The sequence below is a fragment of the Coturnix japonica genome, chromosome 5 (genome assembly GCF_001577835.2).
Source record: "Coturnix japonica isolate 7356 chromosome 5, Coturnix japonica 2.1, whole genome shotgun sequence".
Classification (NCBI taxonomy): Eukaryota; Metazoa; Chordata; class Aves; order Galliformes; family Phasianidae; genus Coturnix; species Coturnix japonica.
Window position 1 is genome coordinate 31,817,031 of NC_029520.1, and position 20,294 is coordinate 31,837,324.

Sequence of the window (20,294 nt, forward strand, 5' to 3'; positions counted from 1 at the left end):
AAATAACCCATCATTACTGGAAAACAAGAGCCTCAAAATTGTTTCAGCCATATGTTGGAGAATAAGTCCTTATGAAACAGTTTAAGAAAACATGAGAATATGGATAAAAGGTACACAAACTAAAATAACCAGGCAGGAAGATAGGCAGCAACCACAGAAATAAAAGTACTGGGAAACAGGTGTTGGTTTCTTATTCTTTTAATATGTCTTAGTCAGGATATGAGACCAATTGTATGTTGCTATGTTCTGTACAAACATTAATTTAATAGGCACACCATGCTGTGATTGTTGCTTTCTTCTCAATGCTTTGTTCCAAGCAGATAGAAAAATAGCACATCAAATGACATCCATCGACCCTTGCTATAAAGTTTATGGGAGAAAAAATAAAGTTGACGTGAGCACTAATGCAGGCATCAGGGGCACATTTCAGCAGTAGTGACAGATTGTGAAAGACATCAGCCATGTCTTCTGGACAGCCCTGAACAAGGCTACCGCAGCACGAAAGAAAACTAATTCCGCACAACATGTCTTACATATTCCCCACCATGGTTAAAAAGGTACTTATGCTTCTACATATAACATCCAATCTGAGCCCTTCATGAAGCATTGCCAGAATGGTATGATTAATGTGATCCAAAATAACTCATTCACCTGGATGATTCATAAATATGATGCCATTTGTCACCTATTTTTTTTTTTTAAAAAAAACCTTTTTTTTTTTTCTTTAGTTTTGCTGAAACTTTTTAAAATGTACATCTAAAAATAATGGATAGAACTATGTGATAGTTACTGACATGACAATTTATAAGTAGAATAGGTTACAGAGTAAATCAGGTTTTTCTTTTCACTGTTTACACAGTGTACAATAGTGTGTTATAGTCTATTTTTTTTCGCTCTATATTTAGATACTTAGAATACAGCAGCAGGGGAAGAAAACCATAACAACAAACACAATAAGTTTGGCATTCGTAAATCATTTATAATTGTTCATAAAAACTATTTACTATTTATAAGAAAAGCACAACAAACCTGCTAAAGTTATCAGAATTAATCCATAATAATGACTGGTATTTCTAGTAGATTATCCTGCCAGATTTAATTTTGTATTGTGAGACATAATTCAGACAGGCACTAGAGATGTTTGGTTTTGATGGCCTGTGGTAAAGCAGTCCCTATGGGCTTTTAACTGATCATATTATTCAAATATTTAGTGTTTTATATTCTTTACAAATTAGCAGCAAGTTTAATATGCTTGTATATTAATCATTGTTCATGCACATATTTCTAAATTATTTTTGACTTTATATTGAAGTTTTCACTTAAATTCCTTAAGAAAATTTAAGTATTTCATCACATATTATGAAACCTGATTCCAAGTTGTAATTGAAGAATTGGTTTAAAATTTTTTGATGCTGCAGATAAAAATGTGTACATTTCTCACTTACTAGTGTAATAATATAACATTTGGTATAAACTTCTTTCCTAGACTTGCATCAGGCACTTAATGATTTCCTAATTTGAGATTATAACTGGCTAAAAATTTTCTAGAGAACAGTGAGGATTCAATAAAACTAGATTTCTTTTTCAAATTCTTTCACTATTTGAGATATATAAAAAAAGTTTAGCTTTCACTTTTTCACGATGATAGTTTTAAAAGAAAATGCAAATGCTGAAAATGTTTTTTATGTCTGTTATTCATAGGCATGTATGTAGTTACATACACGAATATTTATAATAGGCTTTAGTGAAAATCCTGAGTCATGACCTCAAACGGTGATTGAGCACCTGGTGGGAAGGCAGGTTTAACCTAGGGGAGCTCAGGAGCAACTAATGCACCTATACGTAAGCAGCTTCGTTTGGCCGTGCTGCTTTCTCGCCTTCCTCTTTCTGCCTGCTGCTGTCATGTTTGAATGAATCCTCCATCACATTATATATGCTCACTAAATATAAGATATAAATTTTTTATGGAAGTGGACATTTATCTTAGTATAGGAAGGAAATATACTTCAAAGTCTCAGCATTTCAGTAAAAAATGAAAATCCATGTTTGCTATAGGCTATAGTATTTTTATTTACCTGAAAATATCTGCTTGAAAACATAGAAGCAATAAGTGTAGAAGAGATGTTCTCCCAGTAGTATTTTCGGTTGGACGTACAGGTAAAAGTTAGAGAAATCCTAACCGAACTTTGCTGATGGTTCAACTGCTAGGAATAATCTTGTGCAGTGTATAGAAGCATGGATGGAGAAATCTGATACTGTTTGGCTGCGTGTGATGAGGTAAATCAGATGATATCTGATGTTTTGTTCACAGATGTATTTCTTCCATAATAAGTAATGCTCAGAAGAAAAACTTGTTCTTGATATACATAAATTTTTGGGATGAGAAGAAAGGAGAAGAAACCTGTGATGGAGACTTGAAAAAAAAAGTGAATTTACTACCAGAGGACAACAGTATCTAGACACAAAAATAACAGAACAAAACAGAAATTTACGGTATTGGAGATGCAGAGTCTTTTTGTCTTTTTTTTTTCACTTTCAATTTTTTTCTCCTCTCCTGTAATTATTTTTTTTTGCTTTAAAGAAGTCATTTACTTAAGGAATTAGGGTTATACCAGATAGCATTTTGTTTAATTTCTGTGTTTGAAATATTAAAGATAAAACAAAATTCACTTTTATTTTTAGAATTTGGATTTTGCATTTTAGGAAAAGAGAAGGATGAATCATGGTAGGAGAGAAAAAGAGAAGAGGAAACAACAAACACCATAAAATGAACATCTTTCAAAATAGAGCTTGATCAATTGGTTTTGTGATGTGGTTATCTGCTCCAGCACTGGCAAGGGAATGGTCTCAACGACCAACAAAGTCCCTTTACGATCTTATGTTCTGCATTACTTATCACTTCAAGTTTCTTAAGGGATCATTCCTGTTTTAATATGATATGTGTAACTGAACCCTAAGGTGATTAACTATAGTTAGTTACAACAGGAAATTGAATTCCTTATGGAGCCCAAATAGTTCCCAAACTGATGAGGTTAGAAATTTGCATTCTAAGTGATTGATTCTGTTGCATGATGATGATTAATCTTTTATTTGTATAGCTGCTTTCCAAAGCTCTAAATAGTTTGCACTAACTGCAAGAAAATTGAATATTTCAGTCTTTGGCCTGAACTTTTAAAAGATTACTTTCTTTGAGCTCATTTATAAGTGAAGGTTGTGGTCTTCTTCAGGGTACAATTCACAGCCTTTCAAGTTACTTCATGATTGTGAACTCAACATGGACAGGGTTTGATGCAACTTAAAAGAAACAAAAACAAAAACAAAAAAAACCCAAAACTGAGGAGTAGCAATCTGAAAAAGGTATTTGTTTATTTGGATCTAAGAGAATGGTTCCTGGCATCCCTGTCCTAGGTAGCTTGCTTCATTTCTGTCTGGAGTGGACTATGAAACCTCTCACGTCATCTCAGGGCTTTATGTTGTTTTTTATAGAGCTGACAGAAAGCTAGGCATTAAAAATTGGTATGTTGGGAATGAGTGGAAGCAAGCACAATTGAAAAAGTGCAATAGAAAATCTTTTCTCTAAAAATCAAATAGACAGGAAAATAGAAACCTTATACTGATATAGAAACAACTTTTTCTCACAGAAGCAAAAAAATATTGTTGAAGTGTTTTCTTGCTGTTAGATCAAGTTGGAGAGCTTAGATCATCAATAGCATACTTAGACTTCAGGAAATCACTGCAACTTTACCACAAATCATTCCTACATTTAGCAATAGTGAACCTGCTTAAAGAAACTCATGTTAATAGTGTTTTTCTGCCTCTGTTCAAACTTGAGTTGCATATTACTTGCATTTTGATTGTCCTTGAAGCTATATTATAGATAATATTCCCATCAGTTTTTCCTCCTTATTTTATTAACACAGTATCACTTTCTGTCTTTGTTTTATAATTACTCAAGTCACTGGACAATAACGCTAATACAAAGGAGTTATAAAAACAATGGAAGTAAGGAAGGAGCTATTTGTTTTATCATCTCTGTTTCTGAATCAGACAATTTAAATTTTGAGTGACAATTTCTGAATTAAATGATTTGTTTCATAAGTTGGTTTACTCTTTGCAACTGTAGAGATGAGATTTAAAAGAATCATATGGGAATCAGATGAAAATCTTTATAAAACGATCTAGCTTGTTTTAGTAAACAATCTTATCTTCAGGAACTACAGGTAATTTCTGCTAAGTTGATACAGAATCAAGTTTTATGTTGTTTTTGTTCTAGATGTATCTAACTTTTACTCAGAAAAGTAGGCAGATCTATAGAAATATGGTAGTTGTTGGTTCCAATTGTCTTTTAATTTCAGAATGAAGAGATTAATTTTAAGGGGTCAAATTAATTATTGGTCTGAAAAAAAAAGACTGCCATACTTGAGGCAGAATTAAATCACCAAACCACTTGCTGATTAACGAGTGTAATTTTAGACTGGAAACCAAAATACTGTGAATATAATCTCATGTTTTAAAAATTAATTATGCAGTACATTTTTGAGGGTTTGGGTTTTTTTTTTTACTAGTAATTATCAGAGAATGTGTGTGAATGGAATTATCAGAGAATGGAAAAACAACTGGATTTTTGAGTATTATCAACATTTGAAAATGAAAACATAATTCTAGTTAAATGAAGATGAGAAATACATTTTCTCATCTTGTGATGTGAAGTTTAGAAAAAGAATTAACAAAACATAAATAGGCAAATGAATTTTGACATATCTGTGAGTTTTTTGTGACTGCAGAGTCTTTTGACGTTGTTTTAGCATCACTGGAAAAAAATGTTTACGCTTGTATTTGTGGATTCAAGATCAGGCTGACATTAATTTTTCTGGTGAATCTTTGGGATGAGTATTTCAGTGCATGTTCTAGTCAGCTAACTTTAAATATATTTGTTGTTTTCCCCTACTCTCAGGCCAATAATTGTTCCTGTAAAATTCAATAATACAAACTTGGCCTGAATTGACGTGTTAAATAAATTTCTTCTACAATTTATTAGAAATCTCCAGATTATACTTTGTTATTCAAAAGTCATCCCATTTGGATGGCAATTCAGTGCTTTCTTATATTTGTAGTTGTTTTTTCTTTCCCAGAGATTAAATATTAAGGATGATAAATACTAGGTCTAAAGTAAAGGATGCACTTACAATAACATATCAACATTATTTTTTATAGTTATTATGGCAATAAAGTATATTGATTGTCTGTAAGAGGTTTTTCTTATAGATTTGGATTTGGAAGTTGAAATCCCAGTGTTTTAGGCTTTGGAGTTTTTGAGTGGTAAAAATAAATATATTTTTTTAAAAGATGTTTCATTCAACACATAAAATTCACAGACGTTCAGAAGAGAGAAAATGCATGTTTTTTAATTATAGATGATATACATATATGTTTTCCCTCCATTATACATCTTTCAAGCAAACATTATTGCTAATTTACTAAGCATAAACAGTAGGATTGGATCGTGAGGTGATCAACATTTTGATTGTTTGAAGGACAGGAGAAGATTGGTAATAAAGTAATAAACTACATTCACACTCATTCAAATGTGTATTCGAAGAGGTCTCAGAGCATAGTGTGTATGCTACTGGTGCCAAAAGGCATGTCAAAAAAGCAATAATCACTACCCTTCTCACACCTGCCAGATATCCATCTTTGTTTTCTCTTTGGAGGTTGTGGAGTGCTGTTGCCTGTCTTTCTGCTGAGGATCAGTGTAAGCTCTGGGCCCAGGAAATATTTTTTGAGTGATCTCTGTGTAAGAGGGGAGGTGGAAGTTTTGGTCTGCATCTGCATCCTTCTGTGCTAGTTCCTGGCCAACTGCAAAGCCCTCAGCTGCTGCTGCCCTGTTTCCGCATATGGCACCTGTGACTGTGAGGTACTGGGATCTAAACAGATTGTTTGAGAATCTCTGCTCTGATGTGTTTCTTTATTTCTGTGTGAAATATCCTGCTCACTGTCAGTGCAGGATATAGTAAAGAGAAAAGCCATAAAAATCATGATGTAAGATGATACAGTGACAACACTGTCTTTATTGAATATCCATGGATGCCCTATTAAGGGCTGATCATGAGTTCAAATTAAAAACAGGAACTGTGTGACAGTTAGGGAACCTACTTTAGCAGGGAAATAGACTCAGTGATCTCTTGTGGTCCCTTCCAACAACTGCAATTATGTGATTCAGTAATAGCTGCTACTAAACTTTATAATCTGCTTGAAACAGGGGAATTTGATATACTGGAGTGTTGCTCACCTCAGAAAGATGTAGCCAGGTTTTAATCACAGATCAGATGCATATGCAACTGTGGCCAGTGTCTATCTTTAGAGATGACCTGGGAAAATGCCAGGGCTTCACATTATTCTCTGATTGTATGGAACAACCTTCTTAGAGGAAATTATATTTAGAAGAATTCTCAAATGGTACAAAATAGAAAGTGATAATAACATTAGAACAGGAATGCTATTGTGTGCTCTTGATCACTTTTGGGTAGAATGGTGAAGAAATGGGTGTGAGGGGGGGAAAAAAGTTCAGGTTAGAGGATGGTAAATAATGTTATACCCAGAGATGGGCTGAACAGAAGAGAAAAGGCAGTGCCACTGAATCACTAAATGAATGAGGCAATAGCTATGCCTTTTAAATTAGTTTTCTGAGGATTAATCTCAGCGCTGTAGATATACACCTGTAGAGAATTTTACTTGCCTTTCTGCCATAACTCTCAAATGACTGATTGAAGCAAAATATCTATGAGAGGTACATCTTATTTTGTTGCTTTGTCTTCAATTTCTAGTTTTACTGATATTCTATATCTTCAGAGTCTTTTATTGCATGGTCTGGCTGTCATCTATATGTTTCTATGTGCAGGCCAAACACCTAGGATTTGTAAGAGGACAAGCAGATGGAGTACTGTCCAGACTAGAGGAAGCTCTTTTGGAAGATAGCACAGACAGACTCCTTATTTCTGGGACTTTTATTTACATATGTTTCATATACATGTTTTCTAATTACCTAGAGTCTGGGCTTACATGTTAGAAAAGGCATACTATTATGGATAAGCTCTGCTTTGAACTTAATAAAAAAGCTGTTATAGTTTTATTGAAATACATGTATATTTATAGACACAACATGTGGTGCTATATATATCAGTTAATAAAATGACAGTACAGGGGTGAATTTTTTTTTCTTCCCCTCCCTCCCCCCCACCCCCATTCTGTTTATTATCTAATGAACTTATGGCAATTCCTTATCTATTTGTATTTAAGAATGCATCTTTTGATAGATTTGAGAATTTGAAGTCAAAGCATGTTTCGTTGTTTTCAAGGGGTTGGTTTTCTGTTGGATTTCAGTTTTGGTAGACATAGAGTGACTTAAATATACAATAGGTGAAGAATAATGTGAAGTATTTGAAAATGTATACCAGTGAATGGATATATTTTTAGAGCTTGCAAGATTTTATGGAATTCTGCAATCTGCAGTATTTCCTGTGGAGGGTGATCTCACATCGTTTAAAGCTCCTATTAATTTTTACTGGTCATTACTCTAATTGAAACACTGCAAATAAAGCAATATAAGAATGTGATGGCCCGGAATCCATCTTCTAGAGTGTGATGAAAAGATAGATATGAAATATGATATAGCATGCTTTATACTCTGTAATGTTATACCTAAAAAGAAGGCCATGTTATATCATAGAATCATAGAATTACCCAGGTTGGAAGAGACCTTGAGGATCATTAAGTCCAAACACAGCCTAACCATAGTACCCTAACTCTAACCATAATACCCCCTGCTAGATCATATCCCTGAGCACCTGTGCATCCCTGAGCAACTATGCCATCAAATAAGCAGATTAGGACAGCTGTAGGAGCATCTGTACATGAACTAGATTTTTCAAAGCCAGCTCAGTTGTACTATTGTACCTATGCAATCAGAGGTACTAAAATCTAAGTAACCTTGTTAGTAAAGTCTAACTGCTACAGAAATGTATTCACTCAGAAGACAACTAGTTTTTGTATATGCTACTACCAAGGACCTGTGGTTTGTTGTTATTTTTGTTTTGGTTTGTTTGGTTGTTTTTTGTTTGTTTGTTTCTGCTTTTTGCTCTTTTTCTGTTACTATTACAACACAAAACATTCTGGTACTCCTTCATCTGACTGTTTCCTAATCTTGATCAAAGCCAATTTTAACATGATTAGTGTAAACAGAAGGTTCTAGATAATTTTATTTTATCTGAAGTAGGGCTAACCCTACAGGACACTCACGGGTTGGGAACCTGTCCCAGTAGTATACTAATGAACTGCTTTTAGTGGTGCTATTCAGAATTTACCAATTTAAACATTTTATTAGGAACTATTAGCTGTGGCAGAGGCCCGCATTAGTCCATTGGCGGCGTTCCTGCCCTTTGACCTTCTTCAGTTATTTTTGCATGGAGGTATGTAGAACTTCTGAGGTTTTCATCTATTAGAGTCTTGAACACAGAAGGTTTTTAAAACCTTTGCTATAAAATGAGTACTGAATACAGTATGGAATTAAATTCTCATTCTCAATTACCTTTGATAGAATAGCTTTTACATATGCAATAGATATTTATCTGAGCATTCATATTTGCATTTTTATATTTTTAATGTGTATGCTAAAAACATTTTAAATACAGTTTGATATACACTCATATCTGCATATTAATATGCAGTCATCTAAACATCTCTGTCTATATATTTTAAAATCTTAAGTTATTATGGAAAAACATTTAAATTTGTATATTGTGTGAGACCATCTTAAGCCTACTGCTACTATGACTAGGCTCATTAATTCCACAAGTAAGTCATTCTGTTGTAGTGTCCCCTTCTGATCCTTAATTCACTGAAGTATACGTTTATTTCAAAAAGATTCAGAATTATGTACATGCTCCATAGTCTGTAGAAAGCATGCTTTATAGTGCAGTCGGGACCTCTGCAAAAGCGTGTGTGTGTCTGTGCAGAAGTGTACTATAAGAATATTCGAGCTAGTTCTGATTGTGAACTAATGGGCACAGCAGCACTGTAAAGCATCTTTACTTCTGCAGTATGAATTCCTTCAGCAGTTTGTCGGCACAATTTATGACAGCTATTTATATTCATTGCAAGCCTTAGGGAAGTACAAAGCTCAAAAAGGTTCTGGCTGGAGAGAGTCTGAGTCCTTAGAAAATATAGCTAAAATGGAAAATATTACTCTACTGTATTTTACTTACCAGTGAATCAGTAATTTAATTCCATCATTCTTCCTGATACACCTTAAATAAATTTAAAAAATATTTGAAAATATGGATTCATTTTTATCTACTATGAATTTATTTAGATGGGAATACAACAATAATTTGGGAGCAAGAAAATTGTTATTTTAGGAGAAGGATATTGCAAGATTAATACAGTCAAAATAAGAACTATAGGTAAAAGCAAGGGCATGCTTATGGAGTTCTGAGATGCAGAAAGCACAGCGTAATTGGTGATAAAATACTTCTAGTAGAGGGAAAAAAACGTTTCCATAGCAATGTGTTACTAGTACTTTCCCTTAAAGCAAAAGGCACTCTAGAATGAGAACACTCACTAGCAAAAGAGAGTGTCAGTATATTTAATAGATTTTATTCTATAAATGTATCACTTCATTTTATAAGTTTTCAGAGCTGTTAATGAACTGGGAGATGAGGATGTAAGGTATAGTCACTTGGCATTTAAAAGCATAGTCACAACACATTCACATAGGTGATGGATGCGACCTTTGTTAATGAAACACAGAAGATACTATTGTGCTTTATTGCATCCCTCCACCAATGACAATAAGGATAAAATTCAAATTTACCTCTGCACAACCCATATTTCAGAGAGATCTCAAGACTCACATGGTTTTTTATTAAATGAGTTGCAAGATTTGTGTTTGAAATAACACGACTGTAAAAATGGCATGTTCTGAAGAATTAAGCTGTCATGGAGAAGCCAAATCATGTAGTTACGTCTTTCTCATTTGCCCTACTATTCTTCCTTCCCCATGTCTTTCGCAACTGATACAATAGGAACATGACTGGAATTTTTCCTGTTCCTTTCTTTAGGAACTGTAAGACAGAATAATTACACTTACTATTACATAGGTAAAATATGATAATACATAACATAATGTGTTTGTGCACATAAAATAGCTAAAACAGAAATGTTATAATAAAGATTGCTGTGGCTTATGTGGAATTTGCACTGTAGAAAGAGACCAAATTCTTGCCTTGTCTCGGCTTAGCCTGTTCCTCAACAGCTTTGAAATCTATTTTAAAGTATTTTTTGTGTGTGTATGTTGCATCTCACTGGGAAAGGAAAGCAAGGAAGGAAGAAAAAGGGAGGGAAAAAAAAAAGGAAGAAAGAAAAAAAAAGAAAAGAAAAAGAAAACTATTTTCTTATTCTCTCTGATATTCTGTAATGGGTAAGTCATATTAAGAAAATCTTCATCCACAGATGACAAGGCAAGTATTGTTAACTATTGGAATACGGATACGTCATTAAAACAAAAAATGTTTATGCTAAATTATCCAGGTTGGAAAAGACCTTGAAGATCATCAAGTCCAACCGCAGCCTAACCATAGTACCCTAACTCTAACAACCCTCTGCTAAATCATAACCCTGAGCACCACATCCAAACAGCTCTTAAACATATCCAGGGATTCAACCACCTCCCTGGGGAGCCTATTCCTTTCTGTAAAGAGGTGTTTTCTAACATCCAACTAAAACTTGCGCTGGCAAGTTTATATAGATATATAAATATAGATATTATAGTAATAATACAATAATAATAATTATATATAATAATATATATAATTATATATATATAATAAAACATATTAATAATAATTATATATAATTATATTATATATATATATATATAATGTTACCGAAATTATTTTTCTTTAATATTCTCTAATATTCTGGATGTCCTGTGAAAGGATTAATTTAGTCACTTAGGTTAATCTGTAATGGCATCCATATTTAAGAGATTGGGATAAATTTTCTCTTGCATTTCTCAAACTATCTTCAATTATAAGATGCTGATTATATTTTTAGTTTGAATAGTGTGAAATCTGTAGATGAGTTTCCCCATTAATTCCACAATTTCTTTGCTTTTTTTTTTTTTTTTTTCCTTCCATCTTCTGAAAGTGGTGGTGTCATCACTGGTAGTTTGTCACAACAGTATAATGCCAGCCAGATGGATTTTTTGCTGAACGCCATGATGAGAACAGTTTTGTTTTGTTTTGGTTTTTGATTTTTTTTTTTTTTTTGTTTGTTTGCTTGCTTTGTTTACCTTCTAAGTACGTCCACCACTGATATCCAGTTAAATATGCTGACATTCTTTGGCATATGCAATCTAGTGGGCCATCCAAAAAAGAAATGCATCAGTCACGGTTACATGTTAACTCTTTCGTGGCTTATGTGCTACCTTGATTTTCTTCTTCCTCATAGCCATCTTAGATACAGTTCTGTATCTAAATTGTAACTGAGAATTTGGCTATAGAGATTTCATCATTTACCCCTACTCTGACAATTTTGCTACTTATCATTCTGCTTCACAAACAGCTGTAAACCCTCCATGTTTGTCTCTGCACCCTCTGAAAGTCTCTGGTGGTGATGTCAGAAAACACAAAATCAATTACAACTGATTCTTCAAGAATTAACTTCTTTATTTTTCAGAGTGCATTTTGAGTTCCCTTCTTCCTACAACATTTGATATTATAAATCATGTCTCATCTGTGATAGTATTCTATCCTAACTGTGATCTCGTACAAAGAATTTTAAATTTTCTTTATTAATAATGCTATAATAATAATGAATAATGCTTTTCCACCACTTTAAATGACTGTTTAAAAAATTAAAAAAATTAAAATCGGCATCTTTTGATGCAGAAATTAATAAGACGGACACATATATGGAAGTAAATATTTGTGTCAGTTTTTCTTTTACCTTTGCATTCCTTAACTTTTTTAAAGTAGAAATTGCTTTACAAATTTCTACTGAAATGTAAACTATTATTGACTCATTGAATATATCCAATGTCTACTTTAAACTCTTGTTTAGCACTGCTCTTCTGAAAAAGATGTAGTAACATCCGAGAAAATTATTAAAAATATATGTATATATTTGGGAGATTGTCAATAGCGCATGTCAGGGAATCCACGAAAGGCAAGTACAGCAATTTGGTAACTTAATCATTTGCTCTTTCAACATATTAATAGCCTGCATTTAAGTGCTATTTGAGTCTCTATTTGCCTTGATGTTTAGTGCTAAAATTCTTTAAAAATAGAATGAATAAATATGTCCCTTGTCTGACAGCACTTATATTCACTTTTTGTAGTCAGTGAAATACGTCTTCTGCTGTTGTTTCAGCCTTTAGAAAAAGGACTGCTTCTATGGAGACACTAATATGTAATGTGAACATAACAAAACTGTTTTCTGCTTTGTTTTGGTCATAGAATGAACCTGTTATATCTGCCAAGACTCTAGGAAGCAGCTTCTAAGAAAGAATGAATGCAGCTTCAAGAAAATGTGTGTATGTATATGTATGTTTATATATATTTTTCATCTTTTATAATGTCAACTTCTGATGCTGTGTGTTAGTTCTTAATTTCACCGAGGAAATCACATCAGTCATTGAGTCATTCATAAGCTTTACCTGAGCTATGCAGGATGCCTAATCCACACTCTTGATGGATGGACATCAGCTGAAGTGTGCTGACTGTCTGGAAGGGTCTAGAAAATTACAATATTGGACTAGAGATTGCAAATTCTGTTAAAAAGAGAAATGTCTTCACATAATACACAGTAATATACATATTTAATGAACAAAGTAGATAACAGCAACAGCAGGTAAAGACCACTTGTTATTACAAGTTTTTTATTTTATGGTTTATTACTGGATAGGACAGAGATGTGGGTACATGCTACTTTAGAATTTCAGAATATGACAGATTTCTTCGTGATTTCTGGGAGGAAATAAATGTTCCATAGCAGTGTGGAAGTGTGTATACTCCAGGAAGGCATAGAGGTACTTGTGGCATGATATGACCTATTTCAATTTATGTTCTTTAAAATATATGATACTCAACAGTTCTATGTTGGTAATAATAATTTTATTTGGGTTATCTCATGATTCTGACAGACAAATTCAGTATAATAGCTTAGTACTGCATTTCTTTACCATCTAAAATATTAATACAAGATTGACTAAATGTCTCTTCTAAAGTCTATATGGCCCAGAGGTTATTAAGAAATCCTTTTTTGGTCTTCAGGGGATTTGGTCTACTTTTCATATCTACAGAAAGCTTTTGTATGCTCAGCTTTTGAAGAATGGATCTTTTTTCAAAGCAAAGGCAAAGGAATGCTAATAAATCACATCTTTATGAAATATTCATTAATTCAGTGTGTTCTTTACAAGGCTGCTGCCAAGGCAGTGCAGAGTGACAAATTATATTTTACACACATAGGAAATGGTTGACAAGATACATTGTCTATGTAGAGGCTTTCCTGAATGGTCACATACAAAGCTAACCAACAAATGTTGTTTACACTATTAAGCAAGGAGGACAAAAATGCAGCTGCCTATATCTCTGCCAATTTCCTGCACCTCCTTTTTTATGAAGAGTTTTCCCTTCTGGCTTATTTCTACTTTTTTTTTCTCCTTATAAGGTACTTAGAACACTAGTAGAATGTAGTCAGTTGCTAAAAAAAAATAAAAATAAAAATAAAAATGAGCCAGCCTTGTTCCCTTTGTCATGTCTTATGAGAAGTTTTGGTCATTCCTTAAAGTCTCTCTGTTTAGGGTTCAGTAGTCATCAGAAACACTTCACAAAAGCAAACAGAATGTTCCTTCACTAGAGAGTGAAATGAAATCTCTTTCTTGGTTGCATCTTTCAGCCCTTACCCAAGGGTAGCAAGGGCACTGAAATCAGTATGACTGTGCTCCATCTTGTCCACAGTTGAACTCTAACATGTCATTGTAAAGGATGGTGTTCTTGTGAAATCATTTAAAGGACACATCTTTCATTACAGAGTATGTAGCTTTTGACTGACTCAGTGCAAGAGGAAGGATAGATTTACAGAGGCTCAGAGACAAAGTTTGCAGAAAGTAGCCATTAAAATGTTATTGAACTCTTCAGGGAAGTGCACAGAATGTACAAGTGCTACTTGCTGGCTGGTCTTTATTCTGGACATGAAAGACAAGATGCAAGGACTGTGATTTAATTAGGCTGCATCTTTATTGGCTTTATTCATCTGGAAACTGTGCAGATCATGTTAATTATTTCCATATTCTTGAGGGCAAAACTTACCATAATCACACACCCCACCCTCCAGACCTTAACAGTATGTTTGAAGACCTCTCAGTCTTTGCTCAAATGGAAGTTAAGGAACTGCTGATTTTTTAAATTTTTTTTAATGTTTATTATTTTTAAAAAAATATTATTATTATTATTTTTATGATGGTTCTATCCTGTATTGTTCATAATTCCCGTGAACTGAGAATGAGGGGCTATGTAAGTTTTCCTTCATCAAGGATCTTGTTTAAATTTATACAGATAAAGCAGATTACTAAACAGTTCTGACAGTTCTGTCATATAAATGTAATTATGTTTTTATTGCTTAGGAAAAGAAAATATTTATTTTATTTGTTCATTACAATTAACTCTAGAGTTGAATCACCCCACAAAGAGTTGATTTGGGGCAGTCTTAGACAGAAACATAGACTGAGTGGTGAATGGATTGAAAGTAACCATGAAAAAAATTATTGGGTGTATTTGATTAAAAACATCATTGTGAGCTGGCAATATATAATTATACATATACTTATGTATATACTTATATATATACCATCTCTATTCTGGTCTGCATTGAAGGAAGTGTGTCAAGGTGATTCTTCCCTCGGAAGAATCTGGAATTTTGGAGAAGAGAGGGCTGACGGATCCCTTATAGCTCTCTATAGCTGTCTGAATTGAAGTTGTGATGAGGTAAGAGTTGACCTCTTTTCCCACATAACTAGCAATAGGATGAGAGGGAGTAGCCTCAAGTTGCACCAGGGGAGGTTCAAATTGGATGTTAGGAAAAACTTATTCTCCAGCATAGTGGTTAGTTCCTGGTATGGGCTCCCCAGGAGAGTGTTTGAGTCACCATCCCTGTAGGTGTTAAGAAACATTTAGGTGTTGTACTAAGAGACATTAGCAAGGAAATACTGATGGTAGCTGGGCAGTTGGACTGGATGATCTTGGAGGTCTTTTCCAACCTTACTGATTTTATGATTCCCTTCTGCTACACCCTTGTGAAAAGCCACCTTGAAGTTCTGCATTCTGCTCTGGGGTTTCCAGCACAAGAAGGATATGGATGATGCAGATATGTATTGGCCATAAGGATGGTCAAGGGGATAGAGCTTCTCTCCTATGAGAGGCTGATAAAGCTGTGATTGTTCAACCTGGAAAAGAGAAGGTGCTGAGGGAGACCTTACAGAGAAAGCCTACAAGAAAACTTGTAGGAGACAGACCTTTTATAAGGGCATATAATGCTAGGACAAGGAGTAATGGCTTTAAACTAAAAGAGAGGAACCTTAGATTAGACATTAGGAAGAGATTGTTTAATCAAAGGTTGGCAGGGCACTAGAACATGTTGTTTACATGGGATTGGCTTTGGCAATGTGATTTAGTGGAAGATGTCCCTCAGATGCCAGGGAGTTTGGAACTAGATGATTTTTTAGGTTATTTCCATGATTCTACAATTCTGTGAAATGAATTTTAGTACTGCACTTTATTTTAAACTACTGGCCTGATGTCAGATACAACTGACATTGAAACAAATCTCATTCTCGCATATAATATATTACGCCTTCTGTTTTCACAGCCAATATAGTTATTATGAAAAATATACTTAGATACTATTAAGTGGAAGGGAAAATGAAACTGTTAATTTAAACAAAAATTAATGTGGTAGGAACAAGAGATGTGCTCTGATTTTCTTGTTTTCCATGTTTCTATTAAATTCTGTACCACATGTTTATTTCAGAAAACCAGAATATACTCCCTAGTCATTGTGTGTCAGATTATTTTGAAATTTGCTACTGTTACCAAACTGAAACTTGTGAGAACATGCCAGCAGGATTAATGGAACCGATGCCTACATTAATAGGACTAACATTTTCCATTATATAGCGAAGTCATGAGCAATGAATGGGGCCTCTCTATACTATTGAAATGCATGATAATTAAAAATAAGAATTCCAAGATGTAAATCTAATGGGAAATGTTCAGTAATTTGTTTCAGCTTCTAAGGTCATTTTTAACAAATTCAAACAAACTTTTGAATCATTACACCTCACTAGGGAACGAACATCATTGAAGTATCACTGAAGCATGTCAGCTGGCTTTTCCTCTGCTTATAATCTTCCCCACCCTTGAAATGTCCCCTGTGCTGAGGTTATGAAAAGTGAGGTAGAAGAACTAATATGGGTATCCATATGTCTTCAAGCAATTTTGGGAAATTTTTGTTCCCTTGACAGAAGCTGAGGTATACAGATTGAGCCAGAAAATGTGTCCCTGTGCCTTCATTCCTCTCTAGTGAGGAAAGATATTACCTCACAGGATAAATTAAGCCCCTATTCACTTTATAATTTTGGCAGCAGAATGTTGAGGTGAAATAAAAAAGTTAAACAATAATTAACACTTTCAGAGATTTTACATAATCAAAGCAGTAAAACTTAAAATATTTAATCAGATTACATTTTATTATTTTTCTTCAATTTTAAATCTTTCACTTTATATATATATATATATATATATATATATATATATATATATAATTTTAGCCTTGTTCTACTAAAATTTTACAGGTGAAATAGAGGGTTCTGAATTAGGTTTTCTCCTATTAGTATTTAAATATTTACATTAATGACTGACAATGACATTTTCCCTTATTTACTTTGTTAAATGATTACACTGAGTCTACAGTATCATTTAATAATGTTTTATCCACATGTTTTTATGTTGCTAAATTCAATTCAGTAAATTCAGAGTTTGAAGCTTTTTGACTTAATTCAAAAAGGTAGATCTGTAACTGATTTCCATCCAGATGATGGCAGTAACATAGTTAGCTAAAGACATGAGGTTGCATTCCAGAAATTATAAAAAGTATGACGAAAGCTTTCCTTTTCTCTTTGAGCTTCTCTTTGAGTCAATGAAATATATATTGGAGATGTCAGTCTCCAGTCCAGACTGAAAAAGTCATCTCCTAGCACTTGGCACAAATCAGGATTGCTGATACCAACTCCTGCAATGGTATTGAGGTTTCAAAATCTGAACTGCTGACAGGGAAGGTTCAAGGAGTTGTCATGCAAGGGGACCCCTTTTGTAGTATCCCTAAGACAACAGCTCAAGAGGAATGTAACAACAAAATCAAACTTAATAATGAAGAACAATAGAGTGCAGTCAAAATACACCTATTCCATTTTCAATATCTTTTTGTATGAAAACTTTCCTACAAAACTGTAAAAGTCAGTGGCTCATGCACTTGCTGCATATTCACCTGTAGTTAGCAGAGATCACTGATGCCTTTTGCCATACAGAAGCTTTCCTTTTTCTTTAGTAGAAAATAGAAGAACACCTTGAGTGTAAAGATTGTACACAAAATCTACATCTGTTTTAATTACATTAGTTCAAAATGGAAAAGTGTGTAGTGATTTGAATATCTCTTTTTGAATTCTTTTTCTACTTTGGATTAGTAATTTGAGAATAAATGCAATTAAATAATATTCCATGAGGAAGATTTAATCTGAAAATTGCGTACTTAAAAATGAAAGTCATGTTCACCCCTAAATCATGTTATAACATTCAAGACAAGAGAAAGCCGTGAGTGGGCTGGAAATCACATTTAGAAATGGCTGTAAATGACAGGTTCTGCAATTTGATTCCTTACAGTTTTCACTGAAGAATTTGGTAGCGGTCATTTATGATACAGATCAGAATCTCTGTCACAGGGTGTCTGTTAGAAGTTTATTCTACAGAATCATTTTAAGAGTTGATCATGCAGTAGCTCTGAAGTCCCCCCTGTGTATTTTTCCCTAGGACTTACCTACTCTTATACATGTATGTGAATAAATACATAAGCAACAGTTAAATTTCTTGTTTCTTTGACATCAATGGGTATGAGCTCATCAAAGCTGATTAACATATCAGAATAAGGCCAAAAGCTAAAATCATTGGAAAGTGAGTACATAAGCATTGTACTGTAATCAGCTGATATTTGTTGCTCTGAGAAAAATATTCTGAAGGAATCTGTATGTTGTGTTGTTTTTCACAAAAGAAGTGTGTAATTTAGCATACATTAAATTAAAAGTCTGACTGTTGGTATTACTTGAAAGAAATAACATCAAAAGGAATAACCTTGAAAAATAACCTTGAAAGGTACCTTTTCTTCTTTTAGTTCCTTTCTTTTTTTCATGTCTAACCTCTGTGATTGGGCTGATTCCCCTGTGAGCACACTGACCTAATTCAACTTTAGCAGAGCAATAATGATGCAAATAATGAAATTTGGAGCAGACTTCCTGATTAATCCAAGGGTAAATTGTTCACTGGACTGATTGCCTGCCTTGGAGAAAGTGAGAAATAGTCTCTTTTCCATTCAGTTTGTTCTTTTCTCTGAATGTTATGTTATCTACTAGGATTGTGAGCGTGTATAATTCAAGATGTGTTAAGATTGTTTGAAAAGCAAAAATGAAGTTTTAGCTGAAATGACATCCATCTTGTTTAAAAGCTTGGAGTGTTGTTGTTGTTGTTTTTCCATTTTTCCTTTTTGCAAGAAGAAATGAAAATGGTGGTTTGTGAATTTGATGTCTATTTTCATAATTGGAATTTTCAAATAGATGTATAACAAATTGTGGGGTAAATAATTATGCTTGAATGTTTTGAGGTAGTATTGCTGGGAAGTTGAAAGCTCAAGAAAAGAAATCAGAACTATGGCTTAGGCATCAGGCATCAGAATTCTTTTTTTTCTTTCTTTTTTTTCTGTTTTCTTTTAAAAAATTTGTCAGTAACTTGTGATGTAGAGATTCCCATCTCTGCAGGTGCATCAGGGATTCTTGAATTATTGGCTCAGAGAAAGGCCATGAAATGGCCCCATCTGTTATTAAATTTTGGCAGAATTTAAGATACAGGAATCTAGCATGCTTAAAATCCTATATTAAAAAAAAACGGGGAGAAGACAGGGACATATCTTGACTCATAGGAAAAAAGTATGGAACTTCACCTTGTTTTTAGATTATGTATGGGGAAAAAGGTGTTTAAATCCTGTAAAGCTTCATTTCTCTTTTTCTGGTTTTCTCAAGATTTTAGTGAGAGATAACCAGCCTACAGGTTAAGTGTAAGGAAGGAATCTTTCCTAACAGTGTTTTGCTTAACCAGTCTGGGATTTCCTAGCTAGAAGGTCTGGAATCTGTGATTGTTTAGGAAGGTTCTCCAGTGTTCAATGTGAGTACAAAAGTACACAGCTCTCTTTATTTCTTCATGCTCCCTGACACTTGAGATATACAACCTCCCATTCATCCTCTCATCATCATGCAAATCATCATTTTTCTCATATATAACATCCACTCCTAGCAAAAGCAGATGACAGCAGTGTACATAAAAGTATGATGGGATCTCTGATAGGAAAGGTTCTATTTATGGTTCAGGATTGTATTTCTCCTTAAATGATCACAGCTTGTTCCTTCAAGAATATGAACTCAAGCAACAAACTGCCTTCAAAGTCCCTTTCCACCCTTTCTGTCTTTCCATCACTTTAGTAAATGTATATGTATTGTAGTGACAAAGACCTTATGTGAATTGCAAGTTTGTGTCGTAAACATAATAGGCATTATGCACTAGTTGAAAGCAAAAGTAATTGAGCTAATTTATGGGATCATTAGAACCCAGCTGAGGATGCTAGAACAATAAAATTTTTGAAAGATTATTTTGGTTTTGTGAAAATTTTGGTGCAATGCAGGGACATTTGGGGCTCCAAAGACTAGATTTAGATATCCTGAAAGCTCAAAGAGGAAAAACTGTTTTGAAGAAATCCATATGGAAATCAAGATTCTAAAACATGAAAGGTAGAAACCTCTGTAGAAACTAGAAAGACTCTTGTTGACATTAAACACATAAAATTATGCTCTGTTTCTCTGTATGTTTATTCTTGAAATCTTAATTCTCTGTTGGAGAGTTACCAAAAAAACTACACATGAGAAA

At 33.8% G+C, this 20,294-nt stretch overlaps 1 long non-coding RNA gene across 5 annotated transcripts in view; it reads left to right on the top strand.

Annotated features, from left to right (window-relative positions):
• LOC116653488 overlaps positions 1–20,294 on the top strand; it is a 53,621-nt gene that overhangs the window by 27,052 nt on the left and 6,275 nt on the right. For 2 of the 5 annotated variants that reach the window (XR_004307402.1, XR_004307405.1), the window contains one exon: positions 12,513–12,589. This is a non-coding gene — a long non-coding RNA (uncharacterized LOC116653488). Of the gene's footprint in view, positions 1–5,711; positions 5,915–12,512; positions 12,590–20,294 lie in introns of all 5 variants that reach the window. The other 3 variants (XR_004307401.1, XR_004307403.1, XR_004307404.1) reach the window with 3 other exon arrangements.